General features: G+C 42.9%; 1 protein-coding gene across 3 annotated transcripts in view; it reads right to left on the minus strand.

Annotated features, from left to right (window-relative positions):
* Positions 1–15,806, minus strand: part of Alg9 (ALG9 alpha-1,2-mannosyltransferase) — a 69,472-nt gene that overhangs the window by 21,222 nt on the left and 32,444 nt on the right. The window lies entirely within an intron of this gene.

The raw sequence follows: 15,806 nt of genomic DNA on the forward strand, positions 1-15,806 counted from the left end.
GAATATACTACCACTAACTCCTAAGAGTTGCAATGAAGATCAATGAAATGCTTGAACAGAACTTACCAATTCTGAGGAACTACACCAATAGCTCAAATAATAAAGGAATATTTGACCAGCTCTGCAAAATGAGAACCTAACGGGGAAACCTGAAGTAACAGCATCCACTAGCACTAACCATCCTACTTTCAACTTGGACTGGTGTCTATTGCCAAGTCAAGCTAAACCCAGCATGTAAAATGGAAGCGCTGCAGCCACTGACTATCCCTGACTGAATCAGAAACATGCACTAAATGGTATCCAAATCAATCATCAGGGAGTTGGAGAGATGGCTCAGTAGTTAACTTGCTCTTGCAGAGGACCCAAGTTGGGTTCCCAGCACCCACATCAGTTGCAAAACACATGCACAGACAAATCAAAAATTATATATATAAACTCTACACATGAGAAGGAGGGAAGAAGAGGGGAATGGAGGGAAAGACTGATTTCAATAATCACTTAAAACTCAAGACAGGGGCTGGAGAGATGGCTCAGAGGTTAAGAGCACCGACTACTCTTCCGGAGGTCCTGGGTTCGGTTCCCAGCAACCACATGGTGGCTCACAACCATCTGCAGTGGGACCTGATGCCCTCTTCTGGCCTGCAGTCATACATGTTGTATACATAATAAATAAATAAATCTTTAAAAAAAAAAAAAAAAAACTCAAGACAGTCCCCAAATTACATGCTCTCATAGCACAGAGTGCTTCTCAAAACATTTCATAATTATCATCTATAAATAGTGAAATTGCTATAAACTTTACAAAAAGTTGGAGCCATGTCTATCTGATTCACTTTTTTGTTTGTTTGTTTGTTTGTTTGTTTGTTTTTTGAGACAGGGTTTCTCTGTGTAGCCCTGGCCGTTCTGGAACTTGCTCGGTAGACCAGACTGGCCTCGAACTCAGATCTGCCTGCTCTGCTTCCTGAGTGCTGGGATTAAAGGCATGGGCCACCACTGCCCAGCCGGCTGATTCACTCTTATATTCCAAAACACTACAAAGCACACAGCAAGTGTCTTATAAATGCATATTTAACAAATGAACAGGGGAAAAAAAGCATCTTAAGTGGAAGAGGGGAAGAAGGGGGAGAGGGAGAGGGAAACCAGAGGAGGGCCATATATGGTAGCATATGCCTGTAAGTCCAGTTCAGGGCTGAGGCAGGAGGATCAAGAGTTTGAGGCTACACTGGGCTATAGCCTGAGGTCCTGCTTCAAGAGACTCCCATTCCACACCCCTGAAAAAGTGAAGGAGAAAGAGATGAAAAGACGTGAGAATGAAAGAGACCATTTGAGAGGAAGGGATGTGCATACTAGGAAACAAACTCCAAGCCTATGAAAGGCTGTGAGAAGTGGAAAGACTGAGCAAAGGTGACCCCTGAAACAGTCAGCATTATACCAAGTGTATTTATCTCCACTACAGTGTTGTGTGAGGACAAGGAAAGAACAGCCCAACCCCCTCCTTTCAGTGTTATCCTGATGTCCATCCAGCACCTGAGCCAACCCCCCAAGTCCTGAAAGAGGAAGGGTGTGAACTTGCATTCAGGCATGTACCAGCTGGAAACAACAGTGACGCACATACTGCAAAAATAGAGATCTCTGTCGAGGGCCAGTGCAAAGTTCAGGGAGGATCACAGAGAAAGCATCTCCACAAATACCACAGACCTTATTTCTCTAATGTCACTCAAGATGCTCTAGTAACCAACTGTAGAAAAAAACTGTAGGAGTTTAAGAGAATAATGTGACAATCTCTGGAAACCAAATGTCTGTCCTGTCATATCCAAAACAAGGATTAAAGCTGAAAAAAAAACTAGACATTTTTCCCACAGCTAAAATTTGGTACCGAGGCTGCCCAATTCAACAATGACTGACATGAGCTATTAATACTTAACCTCTGAAAAAGAATGTCTTTCCAAACACACAATGTCTGATTAATGTCTCCTCATATGCCTCTGTAAGCAACTGCAGTGAGACCCAGGACTTATAGCTCAGTCCTCCAAGCTCTGTAAAGAGAGGATTGGGTTTTTCTGGGTCAGCATTATCCCCCTGATACCTGATACCACACCTGGCAGGTCCCACGCATCTACAAGGCCTTGTGGCAGGAAATAATGGTCACCATGGTCACCACCAGTCACCACAAACACCAAGACAATCCAGACCAAAAGCCATCTCCTGTGCTGAAGAGCCCTTCCTGGGCTTCTAACCCTAGGAGGCAATCTAGTCCCTCCATGATCTCTTACAACAAAGATCAAATCACACCATCATAAATCACACCATCATAAATCACACCATCACAAATCACACCATCATAAATCACACCATCACAAAACTAACCAACAGCTCTGGTTAATAAAGTAAGTGCAAGGTCCAGGAAACTAACGATTAGCTTTGAATGAGGCTAGAAAAATAATCCACTGTAACAAGATTCAACTTCTTAGAAATTTCACAGAACAGAAAATTAAAGTAAGTAGTTAGCATTATCAATTTAAAGACTTACAAATTCTACCACTGGTATCCTAACATACAGTTCCACTCAGATATTAGTGGGCACCTGATACTGAGAATGGGCCTTGAGAATCCAAGGGAACAGAAAATCAAACTCGGATTGAAGAGCAAGTGCCTGCTTGAAGAGAATTACCTGGAGCAGGAATAGTGGTGCATACCTACAATCCCAGCACTTGGAAGGCAGGGAGATCAGGAGTCCAAGGCCAGCCTCGGCTAGTTAGTAAGTCTGAGCCAGCCTGAGCTACATTATATCTTGTTTCAAAACGAAAGGGAAAAAAGAATCTGAAACTAGATAACTGATGAAGACAAAAAAAAATTTCTTCCCAATTCTAGAGGCTAAACAGTCCAAAAGCAAGGCCATGGTGCTACGTCTGGGGAATGCTTTCCTGCAGGCCTCTCAGGCAGAAGGCATCACACATACCAACAGCAACTGAGGTCCAAATTCACCCTTTTATACAAATCAACTCCCTTGTGAACAACAGTGACCAGCCCATGAGGTGGAACCCCACAACCCAAACATCTCCCATTGGCTCCATCTCCCAGCACCACTGTCGAGGATCAAGTTTTCACACATCAAGTTTGGAATACGAACTCAAACATTAACCCAAACTCTACACAGATGCCCCTTGATTTTGTCAGTTCTCAGATGAGATATTAGAGACAATCCAGGGCAGTTCTCCAGCTCACAGGAGTCTGTGCATGTGAAGGCCTTCTCTAAGGTATCTTTTTTTATTATAAGAAATAGGAAGCTAAGAATGAAGCCCATTGATAGGACATTTGACGTGATTAAGACCCTACGCCAGAGCCTCAAGACCAAGAAGAAGGAAAAACAACCACAAAGCCAAACCAACCTGCCTGCAACCCCCGTACTCAGGAGGCTGAACCAGGAGGGGTGTGAGGCAGAGGACAGCTCAAACTTTCTACGAAAGCCCATCTCCAGTAAAAAAAAGAGGGGAGGGAAAGCAAGGAATAGATGGGAGGAGAGGGAGGAGGAAGAAAGGGAGAGAAGGAAACAGTTCTGCATACACTTTACCAGATCTTACCGTATTTGGCTCAATACATCTTACTTAAGCCTAAAGTGTCTACTGTGTCAGAAAAGGGGACTGCCGAACACCCTACCCTGTCACTTACCCTCGGAGGTCTTACCACCTCTTCAAAGGGTTTAGAATACAGCGAGAGCCTTCTCAAGTCTAGAAAGGAAACAATTCCACTGCTAAAGGCATATACTTGTCAAGAGGTAGAGGCAGGAGGATCAGGACTACAAGGCTCCCTTTGCTGCATATCGAGTTTGAAGCCAGTCTGGGTTCCAGGAAACCTTGTCTCAAAAGACAAAACCCAAAATTCTAGATTTCTATAGCGCTTTCTCAGTGTCAAGCATTTTATCAACCAAAACGTATGACTTGAGAGAGGGAATATAGCAGATCAGACAACACCTAGCACAAACATCTGAGTCCCCAAGGTCTGAAACAAAAGGGGAAGAACACAGCTGCTGCAGTGATGTGGTTTGGGAACTCAAGGATTACAGCAGGAAGCCACAGAAAGAGGCTGGTGAAATCTGAAAATACTGGAATTTAGATCTGTGAAAGGCAGGAAGGAAACTTACACTGGATGCTCAGAGACACTATAGGAAGAGGGACATTTCCCCTCAGCAAAGCTTTAGCAAGAGAGAGAAGGCAGACTTCTATGGTGAGCTCCTAAGACACATGACCTGGTGTGATGCAAAAATGTAGTTAAAAGAGATTTGGCCAGGCAGTGGCCTTTAATCCCAGCACTCGGAAGGCAGAGGCAGGTAGATCTCTGTGAGTTTGAAGCCAGCCTGGTCTACAGAGTGAGATCCAGGACAGGCAAAACTACACAGAGAAACCCTATCTCGAAAAACCAAATAAACAAACGAGATATGCACAACAGACAGCAGATGCCAGAGGGGCCTTGGCTTCCTACCTTACTCACTGGTGCTCTGTTGGAAAGTCATCTTGGGGAGGTCTTACCATCAAATTGAATGACTGAAGGGAACAGAGGCCCTTGCATTTTTACATCTGCAAATCCCAGTGGCCACTCTTCTCCCCTGGCTAAGTGAATAGCCACCCTGTGAGTATGGATCCAGGAAATCAGTTACAGGTGGGACACTAATTCTGACAACACGTCTATATGGGACAAAGTATCCATCATGCTTCCACTTGGGAAGGGCAGAAGAAACCAACTATGTGTGTATACAGGTGGAGTCTAGGACAGACCGGAAGTACCGGCGGTCATCCAGTACTTGAGTCTCACTCCCACCCCATCCCCAGGGCAAACTGTTCTGCTTGGATCATTTTCTCTCTTAAAGCCCCAGAGACTTCAGGTAGAAATGCAACCTCTGCCCATCTATATCTCACATCCACATATGCACTGGCCTAGCACCTATAAGGCACAGTGAGCATCTAACCAGGCAGTCCTCAGGCTGGACCAGTCGGATCAAGCTGAAGGATTTCTGAATATGCCGAACTGTGGTCTGTGGGCAAGACCGCCAGCATGAATTCAGGCCAACAGCAGCTGTCCAAGGTAGTCACTGTCTTAGCCCATAAGCCAGTGCACAAAGCAGGGTGGAGCTCAGCCTCCTTAAAGCCTTTTATTTTTTCTTTTTTTTTTCTCTTTTTCTTTTTTCTTTTTTGTTTTTTTGAGACAGGGTTTCTCTGTGTAGCTTTGTGCCTTTCCTGGAACTCACTTGGTAGCCCAGGCTGGCCTCGAACTCACAGAGATCTGCCTGGCTCTGCCTCCCGAGTGCTGGGATTAAAGGCGTGCGCCACCACCGCCCGGTTTAAAGCCTCTTCTTGTTTGACCTGTTCAGAACTGAGAGAGAAAAGGATTCACACAGCCCTCCACACTCCTCCTAGTGAACTTCAACACAAGAAGCCTAGGAAAAAGCAAAAGCTCTTCATCTCATTTTAGCAACAAGCAACTACTAGCTGGACGTTTTCCTCAGTTTCCAAGTAGGTACTGTTCATTTACTGATGGATTATAAAAACAGCATGGGAGATACCTTAGTTCATCCTTCCAATAAATAGGCCTGTTGATCTGGACCTTCAGCATCTCCACATTCCACAAAATGGGTTGTCTATTGCTGTGGGATGTTCTATATGTCCTGTGGGAGCCGTTCTCGGGTTCCTCGTGGCTTTACCCAGCAGGTCCGCATAGAGGATGATTAGGACCATGGGCCTGAGTGCAGGTGTCTGAGATGGTCTGCACTTGGCTGTGCTGTGGGATGGTCTGTATGTCAAGTTGCTCTGATTAGTCAATAAATAAAACACTGATTGGCCAGTGGCTAGGCAGGAAGTATAGGCAAGACTAACAGAGAGGAGAAATAAAAGAACAGGAAGGCAAAAGGAGTCACTGCCAGCCTCCACCCTGACAAGCAGCATGAAAAGATGCCGGTAAGCCACGAGCCATGTGGCAGGGTATAGATTTGTGGAAATGGATTAATTTAAGTTATAAGAACAGTTAGCAAGAAGCCTGACACAGCCATACAGTTTGTATGCAATATAAGTCTCTGTGTTTACTTGGTTGGGTCTGAGCGGCTGTGGGACTGGCGGGTGACAAAGATTTGTCCTGACTGTGGGCAAGGCAGGGAAACTCTAGCTACAGTCTATCTTCATCCCACCTCATGGAGAAGATGATCTCAAGGGTCACAGAAAGTTATTCACTTTCGTAAAGTGTTTCCTTTTTTTTCTTTTTTGATTTTTTGAGACATGGTTTTTCAGTGTAGTTTTGGTACCTGTCCTGGATCTTGCTCTGTAGACCAGGCTGACCTCAAACTCACAGAGATCCGCCTGATTCTGCCTCCCGAGTGCTGGGATTAAAGCTGTGCTGCACCACCACCTAGATCTCACGATCAGCTCCTCCAAGCAGATGATGCCCATTTTACCAAAAGATTAAGCAATAAAAGGGTTAACTGTCAAGGCAATTTGATTCTTATTGATTTCTGCCATAACCATCTTGCAGATTAGCTCATTACTGACTTCAGATTGGGGCAGTCTCATGCACTCTATGGCCCTGCACCCCTCAGCATCTTAACTAAAGCCCTTAACAAAGGTGCTGATGAGTGTCTGGCATGGACAGAGAAGCTGCAATACCTCATGGATCTTTGGGCTTACAGCGTTGATAGATGTGATAGAATGATAAATGATAGACTGGTAGTTGATAGACTGACAGGCAGACAGATAAATGATAGATGGATGAATAGATGATAGATGAATAGCTGATTGATAGATGATAGATAGATGAATAGATGATACATAGATGAATAGATGATTGATTGATAGATGATAGACAGGTTGATGGATAGATGATAGATATTAGATGACAGACAGACAAGCACAGTGGCAGATTTTGCTGACAAATGACAATTTGGGTTCTGCCAGCTGTCCTTGCCATGCTCACTACGCAGGTCTCAGTCCTGCACATCTGCCTATGCCTGTGAAGGTGCTGGTTAGCTCTTCTGGAGGGAAGCTTCTCTCCCAGGCCTTTACTGCACTTCACCTTTGACTGTGAAATTCCTCCCCTTCTTTCTCTCCTGGACTTGTTCTTCCTGCCCTGCTGCACATTGTTTCTTTTCCCTCACTTGATTTCTCCTAACTTCATCTCACAAACTTTCTTTCATATTTTACTGCTTCTCTCCCCCTCCTTTCTGGTGTTTTATTATTAATACTTACCTTTAAATTTTTTCCACTTCCTACCTTACTCTTTATGATCATAGCTTCTCCCTTTACAATTCTTACTGGGGGCATAGTTGTTATTCCCAAGTGTCTTTATTTTATTAAGTACCCCATTTGTTTCTGTTGGAGAGAAGGGTTGCACTGTTATTGCAGTCTGCTTACTTTTCCCAACATAGAAGTGGGGACTGACCACACCACGGGAACCCACAAAAAAAAGAAAAAAAAAAGAAAGAAAAAAGAAAAAGAAAAAGAAAGCAAAACAGGATGAGGTGTCCACCCCAATAAACAAACCATAACATAGAAACACAATCAGAAAACATGAGGCAACATGACTCCTTCAATATATACCTAACTCTCCAAGAACCCAAAGAGATCAAAATTGCTGAAATATTGAACAAAGAATTCAAAAGTAATTTTTAAATAGCCAATTACCTCAAAGAAGACACAAATTAATAAAGTAAAGAAATAAATTAAAGAACAAGATGAGAAAGTTTCAGCAAAGAAACTGAACTGGGGAGGGAGCCCTCAATATCTAAAAGGAAAACCCCAAAGGAAAGCAGTCTTGTGGACCAATCAGGAGAAAGGAAGAAGTCCAGGGGTCAGAGACTACAGACAAGGGGGAGGAATTAGTAATTCAGAAAGCAATACAAAAAGTTAAAAACTAGCCGGGTGGTGGTGGCGGTGGCGGCGGCGGCGGCGGCGGCGGCGGCGGCGGCGGCGGCGGCGGCGGCGGCGGCGGCGGCGGCGGCGGCGGCGCACGCCTTTAATCCCAGCACTCGGGAGGCAGAGGCAGGCGGATCTCTGTGAGTTCGTGGCCAGCCTGGGCTACCAAGTGAGCTCCAGGAAAAGGCGCAAAGCTACACAGAGAAACCCTGTCTCGAAAAACCAAAAAAAAAAAAGTTAAAAACTATGACAACTTCCAGGACTTGTAGAGTGTAGTTAAAAGCAAAGCCTGAGGCTGGGGGCCGCTGGCTCTAAGAGCATGGGCTGGCTGCTCTTCCAGAGGACTGAGGTTCTGTTCATAACACCTGTATCAGACAGCTCATAACCACCTCTAACTCCAGTTTTAAGGGATCCAACACCCTCTTCTGGCCCCTGATGGCACCTACACAAAAGTGGTACACATAAACTCATACAGTCATACACACATAACATAAAAAGGAATATTCAAAAACAAACAAAACAAAATCTTTGGTATAGAGGATAGACAGCCTAAAGGCACAAAAGACCTATTCAATGGAATTATAACAGAAATTTAGGGAGAGATATGAACATCCAAATACATGAAAAATGTTTGTTTTTTATCTTGTTTCTGCTCTGGTTTATTTGGACTATTCTATGTCATATTCTAGCTAAAATATCAAAAGTCTTGGGAGGAGAAGTGTGATACAGATAACCCAGTGAGGGCTGAGCACCCAGTAATCTCTTAATCTCTGCATCTTGACCACTCTGTGGGTCTCTGTGTTAATGGCTGTCTACTGCTGAAAGAAGCTTCTCTGATAAGGGTGGGAGATGCACTAATCTGAGGATAGTCTAAGTCATTAGGAGTCAGCTTCATACTATATCCACAGAGCAGAATAATAGTAGTAGGTTCCTCCCGAGGTCCATGACCTACCCAGTCACAGGGTCTTGGCCCCATGCCCAGTCTCAGCATGAGCGCTGTCTTGTGAAATGGGCTTTAAATCAATGAAGGTCACTACCCTACCTACATTTGTGCCACGATCGCACCACCAGGCATCACCAGGCTACTCACTGTGGTCCCCAGCATTCAGATCTAGATAAGGCTACTGGATACTCCCCCAGTAGTGTGCAGAGCACCCCAAAAAAGAATTTTTAGATTCCTAGGATCAAATTAAAATGAAAGTACCACTATCAGAAAAGTGAAAGATACAGCAAAGACAATTAATTCCTAGAAGGAATTTTACAGCCACAATCACCTACATTAAAACACCAGAGAAATCACAAATAAAACAGTCTCATGATACAACTCAATGTTTCCAGAAAGTAATAGGCCAAATCAAAAGTCAGTACACTGAAAGAATATCAGTCTAAATTAATAAAATGGAAAACAGAAAGGAAATGAAAAAGTACAGAGTTGGGATCTCTGCAAAGAGAAGATGGACCAGCCATTAGCCAAACCAATCAAAAGGAAGAAAGAATATTCAAACTAATAAAACTGGACTAAAAAATGAAAGATTGGGGCTGGAAAGATGGCTCAGTGGTTACGATCATTCTGGGAGCAATGACTTCTGTGACTGCCTTTTGTTTCTGCCACCCCACAAGGCTTTGAAGCACAGTACCAGGGATGGAACTTGGTACATTCTAGCCAAGTGCTCTGCTGCTGAGCTACCCACTCAAGGCCTCATTTCATCATCGGCTCCAACTACATGTTAAAGCCAGGTACAGACTGGCTGCAGTTTTCCTGTCGTCGTCGTCCTCCCCCCCCCCAGCTTTGTTAACTACATATTAGTCGACCAAATTTTTAAATCCACAAGCAAAAATTTACCGCATTGTAAAAAAATATAAACTCACAGGTAAAAATTCACCCAATCATTACAAATTACAGAAACATCAATATCTAATTGTCAACACAATGGATAGTATGGAAATGCTTCTGACATATTTTGAATGCTATTCAATTAAGTTTTTAGTACATTCCAACGTTGTTACAGCACAAATATAGCAGTGGGAATCCACCTGCTTTGATTACCAAGAATGGTAACAATCAGCCAGGAAACCAACAGGGTAATTCATTTTCTCCTCAACTCAGGACACAGGAAGGTCAGTAGGAATGATGAGAGAAAAAGAGAAGGAGGATCTTGATTATTTTTGTTTATTGATAAATATAGTACCGGCTACTAGTACCTGGCACAAATGAAAAGAGCTCCGAAAAAACCAGAAAGTAATGAATGCTCAGCTCCTTCTGCTTGTGAGCCACGGTGCATTCAAGAAGGACCGACTATGGCATGAAAACACCAAAAGTTAGAGGTGTGAAAACCCGAGGGAATCCTGACACCAAAACCCTCATCTAGGACTAACCTTTGTCAGTTACAATGACCTGAGCCTCAGTTCTTTAACCCACAAAATGAAGAAAGCACAGGATTCATACCTTAAGTTCCCTTCCACATCCCTAAGTTACTGCCTAAATGGAACAGCAAGGATAAAGGATAAAGTCACGAGAGCTTTGACGGGACAAACGAGGCCTCCATTAGTTTTTTTAAGTTTTTGCATTTATTGACATATTTACTTGGAGAGTGCACAGAGAGGACAATCTGCAGGGGTCAGGTCTCTCCTCCCTCTAGGGTCTGGAGATGGAATTGGGGTCATCATGCTTGGTGGTGTGTGGCAAGTAAAGACCCACTGAATCATCTCACTAACAATGATTCTGTTTTAATACTCATTTTGAAAACAAATTCATACCAACACAATGAATATAATGAGAGCTATTTAAGCGGGATTTAGTTATTACATTTGCTTATGCTTAAGGAATGCTAGGTAAATGCAGAAAGCTGCATATAGTTGAACCAATCGGTACAGGGATACACAAAATGCACAAGGCTCACGGTAAGTCCTCTCCAGCTCCCTCAGTGATGGGGGATGAGCTCCTCACTGACTCGCCTCTGGTGCTGTGTCAGGATTCCCATGAGCATCACTGTTGCACAGATGCTGCTATCTCACCTGCACTCCTCAAGTATGGAAGACAAGTACCACCCCATCATGGGAGTATATTCCTTTAAACATTAGCCAATGGAAAACTGGGCGGCATGTTTATTGGGATCATATCACTTTTCTTTTGGAGACAGGGCCTCATGTATCCCAGGTTGATCTTAAATGTGCTAGGTAGCCAAGGATGACCCATTCTCTTGCCTCCACCTTCCAAGTCACCAAAGTGTATCACCATGAAGTGCTAGGGATCAAACCCGGGGCCTTGCAGACGCTAGACAAGTACTCTACCAATGATCTTTTATTAATAGTGTTTTATACTGTGGCCCTAATCCCATTCCCCATAAACTTTGTGGGTTTTACTTTACAATGACACTTGGCTATTCTACGCCATCTTGTAACAGAATTGTAGTAATTGCTGTTTGGGGGAAAACTTATTGACCAATCTATTTCTTCCAATGATAACACATGAGCAAGCACCCAGCAACTCCATTTACACATCAAATCAAAGTCAGAGAAAAGCCTTTTCTCTAAGCTTCCTCAATAGTTGTCTTCTCCAATGCCTAGCCACTGTCTGGTAAGTCTAAAATCAGATCCCAGACTTAAGAGCTGGAGAGTTATTTGCTTTGAAATAGGGAACAAAATCTGAATTTGTCAAGAAAGGTAATACGAACATGTCTTTTAAACTCAGAACTAGTTTCTAGCAGAAATCTTGGCATGATCCACTATTAAGTCCATTTTTTAGTAATGGGTGAAATATGAGGCTGAAAAAATGATCTCTGCAATACAGCTCTAACAGTGCACTAGAAACCACAGTTCCTTTGCAACACCCCTAATCCTGATAAACTCAGGGGGACAGAGGGACAGTGAAGTAACAGGAGCCACACACCTTCCCTAGTTTCCATGCAAGACAGAAATAGGGAAGGACTGAAGTACTTTTCCTAGACTTCCAGCAGACTAAAACCCACCACCGAGAGCCAGTGAGCCGAAAAGCACAGTGCTACAAGCTGTGTGTGGTGGCACACTCCTATAACCCCAGCAGTTCTGAGTTCCGAGTCAGGCTGGGCTACACAGCAAGATCCTGTCTCAACAATGCACACAAGAGCCAACATTGCCAGCAGATAAATGAACTTGCTGGTAAGCCTGATGACCTGCGTTCGATACCCAAGACCCACACGGTGAAAGGAGAAAACCAACTCCCAAAAGTTGTCCTCTGACCTCTACATGGGAACATACAAATAGGGAATAAATTAAGTAATTATGTAAAAAATGTAAATGCAAACAAACGCCCTACTAGTTACCGTGCTCTGCAAAGACGGTAACAGAATGGTGCCGTGTTGCTATAGGAACTGTGACTGCTACCAGAAGGAACAAGCACGAGCGAGGGAAAGCGTGTGCTTCCATAAATTAGTTGTTTGGCTATTACAGTCAGAATTCTGGCACTATTTCTTAGATAATTAGACATGACTAAAAACTTTAAAAAGAAATGATATTTTTGTTTCTAACGGAACACACACACACACACACACACACACACACACACACACACGAAGAAAAAGTGAAGGGGCCAACCAAGATTGCTCAGCAAGTGAAGGTCTTGCTGTACAAGCCTGACAACGTGAGCTTATGCACCAGAACCCATGTAAAGGTAGGAGGGAACTAACGGCACAAAGTCCTCTGACTGCCACACGGTCCATGGTGGGCAATATATAAAAGCTTGAAAAGGTAAAAGAAAAAACAAAACACCACAATAGTAACAGTGATGGTAACTGGAGAAGGAAAGGATGTCATTTTTTCACACAATGAATGGGTATTGTTTTTATTGTCAGAGGAAAACAAATCTCTCTTTAAGTAGCTAGCTCCAAGAGATGAATCTTTAGTCTCAGCTCATATGGAATTAGTAATAAGCCATCAACTGTTCCTACAGATTTCCAAAGGTCCAAAGAGAACAGCCTGGCTTTGGAAGGCACTTTCCCTACCACACAAGAAGCCCACTGCAGGTGCAGCAGGCTTCGGTAAGAAACTCTCAACTGCAGGAGCACAGATGAGCACAGGACTGGTACCAAACACCCTGTCCTTGCCTTTAACAGCCAGCATTTTGTGACTCCTACTGGAACTACAAAAATCTCCCCCCTCTAGGGTAAAGCTAAGGTAGAGTCAATCAAATGTAGCAATGTCTGATAGTAGGAAATATGAAATGATCTAACCCATTATCCCAATGGTGAAGATTCATCATCTAGGTCCCTAATCCATTCCCCCATCATCCAAAATTTCATTTCTCATGGTTTCAATAACCTTCACAGACAGAATATTCCAGAAATAAACAATTCTTTTGATTTTACTTTATTTTTTACTTTTTCGAGACAGGATTTCTCTGTGTAGTTTTGGTGCCTGTCCTGGATCTCACTCTGTAAACCAGGCTGGCCTCGAACTCAGAGATCTGCCTGGCTCTGCCTCCTGAGTGCTGGGATTAAAGGCATGTGCCACCATGACCTGGCTTGAAATAAACAATTCTTAAAGTGCTCAACTGCACACTAAGTATGATAAAGTCTATCATGATGAAATCTCACAGTCCTGCTAAGCATCTGAATCATCTTTGTGTCCAGTATATCCAAATGATAAACACTACCAGCCCGTTAATCATACAGTAGCATCTTGGTTATCAGACCCATTATCATAGCACAACGGTGCTCACGCTCAAGGAACTCTAATTTTACTTAGCAATGGTTCCATAGCACAAAGGAAATGATGTTGATAATTTGGATATGGCAAAGAGAAGCCAAAAAGTATTTCCTTTAAGTAAAAAAAAATAAAAATAAAAATAAAAAAATTCTCAACTTATTAAGAAAAGAAAAAATTTCTATGCTAAGGTTACTAAAATTTATAGTACAATGAAATATTTTGAGAAAACATAGTCAAATAATTTTTATTATAGTATACATTTATAATTTTTCTATTTTGTTACTGTTAAATTTTTTACGGGGAGGGTAGAGAGTTCAAGACAGGGTTTCTCTGTGTAGAGAACTGGAACTCACTCTGTAGTTCAGGCTGGCCTCAAACTCAGAGACCCGTCTTGCTCCTGCCTTCCCAGTGCTGGGGTTAAAGGTGTACACCACCACACCTGGCTGCTGCTGAACTTGGAACGTGACTAATTTGTAAATTAAAGTTTATCACAGGTGTATGTCCAGAAAAATCATAGCACATCCAGAGTTTCAGAAATCTACTGGGATCTCTGGATAAGGCACTGGCAGAAGGCCAGGCATGGTGGTCCACCATTAATCCCAGCAATTGAGAGGCAAAGGCAGGTGGATCTCTGAGGCCAGCCTGGTCTACACAGAGAGTTTCAAGACAGCCAGGGCTGCACAATAGAGAAAGCCTGTGTCAAAAAGTAAAAAATAAAGAGAGAGCGACTGGCAGAGTGAGACTAACTGTAATTACTACAGTAACAGCAGCAGGCTAGCTACTGGGTTTACAAGCCTGTCCTATACACTGTGGGGAGTACACAGGGACAAGGGGAGTCACCCCCGGAGCAGTCAGGCACTCACGAGGAAGGACATAACAGATCAGAGTGCGTCATAGGTAACATAAGAGAAGGCCGGCCAGTAGCCAAGTGACTGCAGACAAATCCGTCATGCACTAACAGACAGCCTACTAAACACAGATGAACATGTTCACTCACATGGAAGAGAATTCTGATAGCATGCAGTGAGAGACTAGTACTTCAGGCATGGTCACCAGCACAGACACTGATAAGGAAAAGACAACAGCATGGATAAACAAATCAAAACTAGGTTAGCATTAGTAAGAGAAGGAAGGAGAAGATCTGGGCAGATTACAATTTCTGTAAGGATCCCTCGTCAGAGGAAGAGTATTTGTGAGAGAAGCCTCAACACCAGACACTATGCTAAATGACAGGCACAGCAGATCCTGGGTTCGATTCCTAGTACTGCAGACACCAGGTTGCTCTCACAAGAGAGAGCCTCACTCTCTGGCTGCAGGTCAGCTTCAGAAGACAACTATAAGTCTCAATATGCTATATCTTGAGTATATGACACAAGAGAACCCAAATTAAATATACTGACATTTAAGCTATTACCTATTTAATAATAAGATGGCAAAAAATAGTGCTTTCCAACCATTTTACCAAATGGTCTTTCATTGTCTATGAATTTTATTCTATAATTTTTATTTATCATTTTATTCTATCACTTTAAAATCTTTTAATTATATATATATGTGTGTGTGTGTGTATATATATATATATATATATATATATATATATATATATATTTATGTGGGTGTCAAGGTAGTACACAAACTCATATAGGCACCACATTGTGGAAGTCAGAGGACTACACAATGCCTTCACCACTAAGCCATCTCGAAGGCCAGCCCTCCCCTTTTTTATCCAGAGATTCTACCAGTATCAAATGTCAAAACTGTTATCTTTCAAAAGAGACAAATAAAATTCACATGACTCCAGAGTGTGTAAAGACAAGTAGGTAGAAGATCCTGGCACTGACTGGGATTGCTCCATGGGACTTACTTACTATGAAACAGCTTTTCTGAGTGTCTCTGTGCTAAAAGCAGAACATAGCAAAGCTAGGTCAAAGGTAACCTGGTCACTTAGAAGTTCCCCACCAAGTATTTCAATAGACCAAGGAATGATGTGAGTTTCAGTATACCTAAAAAGACAGTTCAAGACTCTCAGGAAAATCTCCAGCCCCCTCAAAGCTTTGTAAGTTAACTGTATTATATGCTTTACGTAGAAAATGAAGCATGCTTTGGAAAGAAATGGCACCATTCACTCCTTCCACACACACATTATTTCATCTTTCACTCTCAAGAAATCATTTTCTGAGATGCTCGTCTGGTCAGTGCTCCAATGTAACCTGCCTAGAGCTCTAGGGTGAC

This window comes from Peromyscus leucopus, chromosome 7, assembly GCF_004664715.2.
Source record: "Peromyscus leucopus breed LL Stock chromosome 7, UCI_PerLeu_2.1, whole genome shotgun sequence".
NCBI lineage: Eukaryota > Metazoa > Chordata > Mammalia > Rodentia > Cricetidae > Peromyscus > Peromyscus leucopus.